Genomic DNA, 12,782 nt, shown 5'->3' on the forward strand with positions numbered 1-12,782 from the left:
ATATAATATATGTGCACTGGATATATTTAATATATGTGCACTGGATATATAATATATGTGCACTGGATATTTAATATATGTGCACTGGATATATATAATATATGTGCCCTGGTTATATAATATATTTGCACTGGATATATTTATAATATATGTGCACTGGATCTATAATATATGTGCACTGGATATTTATAATATATGTGCAATGGATATGTTTAATATATGTGCACTGGATATATAATATATGTGCACTGGATATTTAATATATGCGCACTGGATATATATAATATATGTGCACTGAATATATTTATAATATATGTGCACTGGATATATATAATCTATGTGCACTGGATATATAATATATGTGCACTGGATATATAAAATATGTGCACTGGATATATATAATATATGTGCACTGGATCTAAATTATATGTGCACTGGATATATATAATATATGTGCACTGGATATATATAATAAATGTGCATTGGATATATTTAATATATGTGCACTAAATATATATTTAATATATGTGCACTGGATATATTTATAATATATGTGCATTCGATATTTAATATATGTGCACTGGATATATTTAATATATGTGCACTGGATATATATACTATATGTGCTCTGGATATATAAATAATATGTGTGCACTGGATATATTTATAATATATGTGCACTGGATATTTAATATATGTGCACTGGATATTTAATATATGTGCACTGTATATATTTAATATATGTGCACTGGATATTTAATATATGTGCACTGGATATATTTAATATATGTGCACTGGATATTTAATATATGTGCACCGGATATCTATAATATATGTACACTGGATATATATAATATATTAGCACTGGATATATAATTTATGTTGACTGGATATACAATATATATGCACTGGATATATATAATATATGTGCAATGGATATATTAAATGTATGTGCACTGGATATATAATATATGTGCACTGGATACATTTAATATATGTGCACTGGATCTATAATATATGTGCACTGGATATATTTAATACATGTGCACTTGATGTATATATAATATATGTGCTCTTAATATATATTATATGTGTGCACTGGATATATTTATAATATATGTGCACTGGATATTTAATATATGTGCACTGGATATATAATTTATGTTCACTGTATATACAATATATTTGCACTGGATATATATAATATATGTGCACTGGATATATAATATATGTGCACTGGATATATTTAATATATTTGAACTGTATAGATAATATATGTGCACTGGATAGATAATATATGTGCACAGGATATTTATAATATATGTGCACTGGATATATAATATATTTGCAATGGATATATTTAATATATGTGCACTGGATAAATATATAATAGATGTGCACTTTATATATATAATATATGTGCACTGGATATATATAATATATGTGCACTGGATATATAATAGATGTGCACTGGATATATTTAATATATTTGAACTGGATAGATAATATATGTGCACTGGATAGATAATATATGTGCACAGGATATTTATAATATATGTGCATTGGATATATAATATATGTGCAATGGATATATATATATATATATATAATATATGTGCACTGGATATTGAATATATGTGCACTGGATATTGAATATATGTGCACTGGATATATAATATATGTGCACTGGATATATATAATATATGTGCACTGGATATATAATATATGTGCACCGGTTATATTTTTAATATATGTGCCCTGGATATTTAATATATGTGCACTGGATATATTTAATATATGTGCACTGGATATATAATATATGTGCACTGGATATATATAATATATGTGCACTGGATATATATAATATGTGTGCACTGGATATATAATTTATGTTCACTGGATATACAATATATTTGCACTGGATATATATATTATATGTGCACTGGATATAAAATATATGTGCACAGGATATTTAATATATGTGCACCGGATATATATAATATATGTGCACTGAATATATATAATATATGTGCACTGGATATAAAATATATGTGCACCGGTTATATTTTTAATATATGTGCCCTGGATATTTAATATATGTGCACTGGATATACTTAATATATGTGCACTGGATATATAATATATGTGCACTGGATATTTAATATATGTGCACCGGATATATATAATATATGTGCACTGGATATATATAATATGTGTGCACTGGATATATAATTTATGTTCACTGGATATATAATATATGTGTCATGGATATATTTAATATATGTGCAATGGATATATTTAATATATGTGCACTGGATATTTAATATATGTGCACTGGATATTTAATATATGTGCACTGGAGATATATAATATATGTGCACTGGCTATATAATATATGTGCACTGGATATATTTATCATATATGTGCATTGGATATTTAATAGATGTGCACTGGATATTTAATATATGTGCACTGGATATATAATATATGTGCACTGGATATTTAATATATGTGCACTGGATATATATAATATATGTGCACTTTATATATAATATATGTGCACTGGATATATCTAATATATGTGAACTGGATATATAATATATGGGCACTGGATATTTAATATATGTGCACCGGATATATATAATATAGGTGCACTGGATATATATAATATATGTGCACTGGATATATATAATATACGTGCACTGGATTTATAATATATGTGCACTGGATACATTTATAATATATGTTCACTGGATATTTAATATATGTGCACTGGATATATATAATATATGTGCACTGGATATATAATATATGTGCACTGGATATTTAATATATGTGCACTGGATATATTTAATATATGTGAACTGGATATATAATATATGGGCACTGGATATTTAATATATGTGCAACGGATATATATAATATAGGTGCACTGGATATATATAATATATGTGCACTGGATATATATAATATACGTGCACTGGATTTATAATATATGTGCACTGGATACATTTATAATATATATGTTCACTGGATATTTAATATATGTGCACTGGATATATATAATATATGTGCACTGGATATATAATATATGTGTACTGGATATATTTAATATATGTGCACTGGATATATTTAATATATGTGCACTGGATATATTTAATATATGTGCACTGGATATATTTAATATATGTGCACTGGATATATTTAATATATGTGCACTGGATATATTTAATATATGTGCACTGGATATTTAATATATGTGCACCGGATATATGTAATATATGTGCACTCGATATATATAATATGCGTGCACTGGATATATAATTTATTTTCACTGTATATGCAATATATGTGCACTGGATATATATAATATATGTGCACTGGATATATAATATATGTGCACTGGATATATATAATATATGTGCACTTGATATATAATATATGTGCACTGCATATATATAATATATCTGCACTGGATATATTTAATATATTTGCACTGGATATATTTAATATATGTGCACTGGATATTTAATATATGTGCACTGGATATATTTAATATATGTGCACTGGATATATTTAATATATGTGCACTGGATATATTATATATGTGCACTGGATATATTTAATATATGTGCACTGGATATATAATATATGGGCACTGGATATTTAATATATGTGCACCAGATATATATAAAATATGTGCACTGGATATATTTAATATATGATCACTGGATATATATATTTTATACGTGCACTGGATATATATAATACACGTGCACTGGATCTATAGTATATGTGCACTGGATATTTAATATATGTGCACTGGATATATATAATATATGTGCACTGGATATATAATATATGTGCACTGGATATATAATATATGTGCACTGGTTATATTTTTAATATATGTGCCCTGGATATTTAATATATGTGCACCGGATATATATAATATAAGTGCACTGGATATATATAATATGTGTGCACTGGATATATAATTTATGCTTACTATATATACAATATATGTGCAGTGGATATATATAATATATGTGCACTGGATATATAATATATGTGCACTGGATATATATAATATATGTGCACTGGAAATATAATATATGTGCACTGGATATATAATTTATGCTTACTATATATACAATATATGTGCAGTGGATATATATAATATATGTGCAGTGGATATATATAATATATGTGCACTGGATATATAATATATGTGCACTGGATATATATAATATATGTGCACTGGAAATATAATATATGTGCACTGGATATATATAATATGTGTGCACTGGATATATAATTTATGCTTACTATATATACAATATATGTGCAGTGGATATATATAATATATGTGCAGTGGATATATATAATATATGTGCACTGGATATATAATATATGTGCACTGGATATATATAATATATGTGCTCTGGAAATATAATATATGTGCACTGGATATATGTAATATATGTGCACTGGATATATTTTATATATTTGCACTGGATATATTTAATATATGTGCACTGGATATATATAATAGATGTGCACTGGATATATAATATATGTGCACTGGATATATATAATATATGTGCAATTGATCTATAATATATGTGCACTGGATATATTTAATATATTAGAACTGGATAGATAATTTATGTGCACTGGATAGATAATATATGTGCACTGGATTTTTATAATATATGTGCACTGGATATATAATACCTTTGCAATGGATATATTTAATATATGTGCACTAGATATATAATATATGTGCACTGAATATTTAATATATGTGCACTGGATATATATATATATAATATATGTGCACTGGATATTTAATATAGGTGCACTGGATATATAATATATGTGCACTGGATATATAATATATGTGCACTGGATATATATAATATATGTGCCCTGGATATTTAATATATGTGCACTGGATATATTTAATATATGTGCACTGGATATATAATATATGTGCACTGGATAGATAAGATATGTGCACTGGATATTTATAATATATGTGCACTGGATATATAATATATGTGCAATGGATATATTTAATATATGTGCCCTGGATATTTAATATATGTGCACTGGATATATATATATATAATATGTGCACTGGATATTTAATATAGGTGCACTGGATATATAATATATGTGCACTGGATATATAATATATGTGCACCGGATATATTTTTAATATATGTGCCCTGGATATTTAATATATGTGCACTGGATATATTTAATATATGTGCACTGGATATATAATATATGTGCACTGGATAGTTAAGATATGTGCACTGGATATTTATAATATATGTGCACTGGATATATAATATATGTGCAATGGATATATTTAATATATGTGCACTGGATATTTAATATATGTGCACTGGATATTTAATATATGTGCACTGGAGATATATAATATATGTGCACTGGATATATCATATATGTGCACTGGATATATTTATCATATATGTGCATTGGATATTTAATAGATGTGCACTGGATATTTAATATATGTGCAATGAATATATAATATATGTACACTGGATATATTTAATATATGTGCACTGGATATATAATATATGGGCACTGGATATATTTATAATATATGTTCACTGGATATTTAATATATGTGCACTGGAGATATATAATATATGTGCACTGGATATATAATATATGTGCACTGGATATATTTATCATATATGTGCATTGGATATTTAATAGATGTGCACTGGATATTTAATATATGTGCACTGGATATATAATATATGTGCACTGGATATTTAATATATGTGCACTGGATATATATAATATATGTGCACTTTATATATAATATATGTGCACTGGATATATTTAATATATGTGAACTGGATATATAATATATGGGCACTGGATATTTAATATATGTGCACCGGATATATATAATATAGGTGCACTGGATATATATAATATATGTGCACTGGATATATATAATATACGTGCACTGGATTTATAATATATGTGCACTGGATACATTTATAATATATGTTCACTGGATATTTAATATATGTGCACGGGATATATAATATATGTGCACTGGATATTTAATATATGTGCACTGGATATATTTAATATATGTGAACTGGATATATAATATATGGGCACTGGATATTTAATATATGTGCACCGGATAGATAATATATGTGCAATGGATATATTTAATATATGTGCACTGGATATTTAATATATGTGCACTGGATATATATATAATATATGTGCATTGGATATTTAATATATGTGCACTGGATATTTAATATATGTGCACTGGATATATATAATATATGTGCACTTTATATATAATAAATGTGCACTGGATATATTTAATATATGTGCACTGGATATATAATATATGGGCACTGGATATTTAATATATGTGCACTGGATATATATAATATAGGTGCACTGGATATATATAATATATGTGCACTGGATACATTTATAATATATGTTCACTGGATATTTAATATATGTGCACTGGATATATATAATATATGTGCACTGGATATAGAATATATGTGCACTGGATATATTTAATATATGTGCACTGGATATATAATATATGTGCACTGGATATATTTAATATATGTGCACTGGATATATAATATATGTGCACTGGATATTTAATATATGTGCACCGGATATATATAATATATGTGCACTGGATATATATAATATATGTGCACTGGATCTATAATATATGTGCACTGGATATATTTAATATATTTGCACTGGATATATTTAATATATGTGCACTGGATATATATATTATATGTGCACTGGATATATAATATATGTGCACTTGATATATATAATATATGTGCACTGGATCTATAATACATGTGAACTGGATATATTTAATATATTTGCACTGGATACATAATATATGTGCACTGGATAAATAATATATGTGCACTGGATATTTATAATATATGTGCACTGGATATATAATATATGTGCAATGGATATATTTAATATATGTGCACTGGATATATAATATATGTGCACTGGCTATTTAATATATGTGCACTGGATATATATATATATATATATATATATATATATTATATGTGCAATTGATATATTTAATATATGTGCACTGGGTATATAATATATGTGCACTGGATATATATATCATATATGTGCACTGGATGTATAATATATGTGCACTGGATATATATAATATATGTGCACTCGATCTATAATATATGTGCACTAGATATTTATAATATATGTGCACTCGATCTATAATATATGTGCACTGGATATTTAATATATGTGCACTTGATATATATAATATATGTGCACTGGATATATTTAATATATGTGCACTGAATATATTTATAATATATGTGCACTGGATATTTAATATATGTGCACTGGATATTTAATATATGTGCACTGGATATATTTAATATATGTGCACTGGATATTTAATACATGTGCACTGGATATTTAATATATGTGCACTGGATATACATAATATATGTGCACTGGATATATTTATAATATATGTGCACTGGATATTTAATGTATGTGCATTGGATATATTTAATATATGTGCACTAAATATATATTTAATATATGTGCACTGGATATATTTATAATATATGTGCATTCGATATTTAATATATGTGCACTGGATATATTTAATATATGTGCACTGGATATATATACTATATGTGCTCTGGATATATAAATAATATGTGTGCACTGGATATATTTATAATATATGTGCACTGGATATTTAATATATGTGCACTGGATATTTAATATATGTGCACTGTATATATTTAATATATGTGCACTGGATATTTAATATATGTGCACTGGATATATTTAATATATGTGCACTGGATATTTAATATATGTGCACCGGATATCTATAATATATGTACACTGGATATATATAATATATTAGCACTGGATATATAATTTATGTTGACTGGATATACAATATATATGCACTGGATATATATAATATATGTGCAATGGATATATTAAGTGTATGTGCACTGGATATATAATATATGTGCACTGGATACATTTAATATATGTGCACTGGATCTATAATATATGTGCACTGGATATATTTAATACATGTGCACTTGATGTATATATAATATATGTGCTCTTAATATATATTATATGTGTGCACTGGATATATTTATAATATATGTGCACTGGATATTTAATATATGTGCACTGGATATATAATTTATGTTCACTGTATATACAATATATTTGCACTGGATATATATAATATATGTGCACTGGATATATAATATATGTGCACTGGATATATTTAATATATTTGAACTGTATAGATAATATATGTGCACTGGATAGATAATATATGTGCACAGGATATTTATAATATATGTGCACTGGATATATAATATATTTGCAATGGTTATATTTAATATATGTGCACTGGATAAATATATAATAGATGTGCACTTTATATATATAATATATGTGCACTGGATATATATAATATATGTGCACTGGATATATAATAGATGTGCACTGGATATATTTAATATATTTGAACTGGATAGATAATATATGTGCACTGGATAGATAATATATGTGCACAGGATATTTATAATATATGTGCATTGGATATATAATATATGTGCAATGGATATATATATATATATATATATATAATATATGTGCACTGGATATTGAATATATGTGCACTGGATATTGAATATATGTGCACTGGATATATAATATATGTGCACTGGATATATATAATATATGTGCACTGGATATATAATATATGTGCACCGGTTATATTTTTAATATATGTGCCCTGGATATTTAATATATGTGCACTGGATATATTTAATATATGTGCACTGGATATATAATATATGTGCACTGGATATATATAATATATGTGCACTGGATATATATAATATGTGTGCACTGGATATATAATTTATGTTCACTGGATATACAATATATTTGCACTGGATATATATATTATATGTGCACTGGATATAAAATATATGTGCACAGGATATTTAATATATGTGCACCGGATATATATAATATATGTGCACTGAATATATATAATATATGTGCACTGGATATAAAATATATGTGCACCGGTTATATTTTTAATATATGTGCCCTGGATATTTAATATATGTGCACTGGATATACTTAATATATGTGCACTGGATATATAATATATGTGCACTGGATATTTAATATATGTGCACCGGATATATATAATATATGTGCACTGGATATATATAATATGTGTGCACTGGATATATAATTTATGTTCACTGGATATATAATATATGTGTCATGGATATATTTAATATATGTGCAATGGATATATTTAATATATGTGCACTGGATATTTAATATATGTGCACTGGATATTTAATATATGTGCACTGGAGATATATAATATATGTGCACTGGATATATAATATATGTGCACTGGATATATTTATCATATATGTGCATTGGATATTTAATAGATGTGCACTGGATATTTAATATATGTGCACTGGATATATAATATATGTGCACTGGATATTTAATATATGTGCACTGGATATATATAATATATGTGCACTTTATATATAATATATGTGCACTGGATATATCTAATATATGTGAACTGGATATATAATATATGGGCACTGGATATTTAATATATGTGCACCGGATATATATAATATAGGTGCACTGGATATATATAATATATGTGCACTGGATATATATAATATACGTGCACTGGATTTATAATATATGTGCACTGGATACATTTATAATATATGTTCACTGGATATTTAATATATGTGCACTGGATATATATAATATATGTGCACTGGATATATAATATATGTGCACTGGATATTTAATATATGTGCACTGGATATATTTAATATATGTGAACTGGATATATAATATATGGGCACTGGATATTTAATATATGTGCACCGGATATATATAATATAGGTGCACTGGATATATATAATATATGTGCACTGGATATATATAATATACGTGCACTGGATTTATAATATATGTGCACTGGATACATTTATAATATATATGTTCACTGGATATTTAATATATGTGCACTGGATATATATAATATATGTGCACTGGATATATAATATATGTGTACTGGATATATTTAATATATGTGCACTGGATATATTTAATATATGTGCACTGGATATATTTAATATATGTGCACTGGATATATTTAATATATGTGCACTGGATATATTTAATATATGTGCACTGGATATATTTAATATATGTGCACTGGATATTTAATATATGTGCACCGGATATATGTAATATATGTGCACTCGATATATATAATATGCGTGCACTGGATATATAATTTATTTTCACTGTATATGCAATATATGTGCACTGGATATATATAATATATGTGCACTGGATATATAATATATGTGCACTGGATATATATAATATATGTGCACTTGATATATAATATATGTGCACTGCATATATATAATATATCTGCACTGGATATATTTAATATATTTGCACTGGATATATTTAATATATGTGCACTGGATATTTAATATATGTGCACTGGATATATTTAATATATGTGCACTGGATATATTTAATATATGTGCACTGGATATATTATATATGTGCACTGGATATATTTAATATATGTGCACTGGATATATAATATATGGGCACTGGATATTTAATATATGTGCACCAGATATATATAAAATATGTGCACTGGATATATATAATATATGTGCACTGGATATATATAATATATGTGCACCGGATATATGTAAAATATGTGCACTGGATATATTTAATATATGATCACTGGATATATATATTTTATACGTGCACTGGATATATATAATACACGTGCACTGGATCTATAGTATATGTGCACTGGATATTTAATATATGTGCACTGGATATATATAATATATGTGCACTGGATATATAATATATGTGCACTGGATATATAATATATGTGCACTGGTTATATTTTTAATATATGTGCCCTGGATATTTAATATATGTGCACCGGATATATATAATATAAGTGCACTGGATATATATAATATGTGTGCACTGGATATATAATTTATGCTTACTATATATACAATATATGTGCAGTGGATATATATAATATATGTGCACTGGATATATAATATATGTGCACTGGATATATATAATATATGTGCACTGGAAATATAATATATGTGCACTGGATATATAATTTATGCTTACTATATATACAATATATGTGCAGTGGATATATATAATATATGTGCAGTGGATATATATAATATATGTGCACTGGATATATAATATATGTGCACTGGATATATATAATATATGTGCACTGGAAATATAATATATGTGCACTGGATATATATAATATGTGTGCACTGGATATATAATTTATGCTTACTATATATACAATATATGTGCAGTGGATATATATAATATATGTGCAGTGGATATATATAATATATGTGCACTGGATATATAATATATGTGCACTGGATATATATAATATATGTGCTCTGGAAATATAATATATGTGCACTGGATATATGTAATATATGTGCACTGGATATATTTTATATATTTGCACTGGATATATTTAATATATGTGCACTGGATATATATAATAGATGTGCACTGGATATATAATATATGTGCACTGGATATATATAATATATGTGCAATTGATCTATAATATATGTGCACTGGATATATTTAATATATTAGAACTGGATAGATAATTTATGTGCACTGGATAGATAATATATGTGCACTGGATTTTTATAATATATGTGCACTGGATATATAATACCTTTGCAATGGATATATTTAATATATGTGCACTAGATATATAATATATGTGCACTGAATATTTAATATATGTGCACTGGATATATATATATAATATATGTGCACTGGATATTTAATATAGGTGCACTGGATATATAATATATGTGCACTGGATATATAATATATGTGCACTGGATATATATAATATATGTGCCCTGGATATTTAATATATGTGCACTGGATATATTTAATATATGTGCACTGGATATATAATATATGTGCACTGGATAGATAAGATATGTGCACTGGATATTTATAATATATGTGCACTGGATATATAATATATGTGCAATGGATATATTTAATATATGTGCCCTGGATATTTAATATATGTGCACTGGATATATATATATATAATATGTGCACTGGATATTTAATATAGGTGCACTGGATATATAATATATGTGCACTGGATATATAATATATGTGCACCGGATATATTTTTAATATATGTGCCCTGGATATTTAATATATGTGCACTGGATATATTTAATATATGTGCACTGGATATATAATATATGTGCACTGGATAGTTAAGATATGTGCACTGGATATTTATAATATATGTGCACTGGATATATAATATATGTGCAATGGATATATTTAATATATGTGCACTGGATATTTAATATATGTGCACTGGATATTTAATATATGTGCACTGGAGATATATAATATATGTGCACTGGATATATCATATATGTGCACTGTATATATTTATCATATATGTGCATTGGATATTTAATAGATGTGCACTGGATATTTAATATATGTGCAATGAATATATAATATATGTACACTGG

The sequence above is a fragment of the Leptodactylus fuscus genome, chromosome 2, assembly GCF_031893055.1.
Source record: "Leptodactylus fuscus isolate aLepFus1 chromosome 2, aLepFus1.hap2, whole genome shotgun sequence".
In the NCBI taxonomy this organism is placed as follows: Eukaryota; Metazoa; Chordata; class Amphibia; order Anura; family Leptodactylidae; genus Leptodactylus; species Leptodactylus fuscus.